Here is a 902-nt window from a genome sequence, read left to right as displayed (position 1 = left end):
ACATTTCGTTTTGGAAGGAATCATCATTGGACGAATGTATGACATCCAGCTTTTCATAGGTAACGAATTTAATGCTGGTTATAAAATACATGATAAAATAAGCATAGTTAATCTCTCCAGAAGTAGATTTCTAGTTACCAAAAATGTTGTAAGAAATTATATGACATCCTCAAGGCCATGTGAAGATCACTTCTAACGAATTGCTGAAAGCCTGCTTTTCTTTAATGGATGAAATGAAGGATAGGTCACCTTCCCAGTCATCTGAGAGATGTTTAGCAGGTTTAAAAAAAGAATGGGTTCACTTCCCAGTCCAGGAGACACTGATTTCAAGGCTAGGTTAGATTTGTTGGGAGGTTCAGGGGCTTAGAAGAACCCTTTCATACAGGACATTTAGCCGTTGTGAAATTTAATCTCTAAAAGACTTTTAGGCAGGATGATATCGATGTTTGAAGATGGTGATAATATAATTTCATTTTGCATTCTATAAAACAAAGGTCCAATTTTAGCTTCTTGTTCTTACATGAGACATGTACTAATGCTCACTGCAATGACCACCCCACCGACTTTTAAACCTTCTTTCACCATAAAATTTAGAAAATGTTCTTTATAAGACTCTGTATGCCTTCAATTTTCTGTCAATATAGTTTTAACCTGGATAATTAATCGCGTCTGCAATGGATCCCACATTTTGTCATCACTATGAAATTAAATGATCAAGAAAAACTCCTGTGAGAAATTATGAATTGAAATAAAAAATGTATGCAAAAGGCCCAGCGCTGGGACCTATGACGTCTTTCAGCGCTGAAAGTGAAACTGAGAGTAAAAGGTTTTAAATGTGTCACTTCACAGGTACATTGTGAGACTATTGTTGGGGGAGGTTGGATAGTAAGAAGGAAGAAAGG

This window comes from Macrobrachium nipponense, chromosome 21, assembly GCF_015104395.2.
Source record: "Macrobrachium nipponense isolate FS-2020 chromosome 21, ASM1510439v2, whole genome shotgun sequence".
NCBI lineage: Eukaryota > Metazoa > Arthropoda > Malacostraca > Decapoda > Palaemonidae > Macrobrachium > Macrobrachium nipponense.
This window is presented reverse-complemented; position numbering follows the sequence as displayed.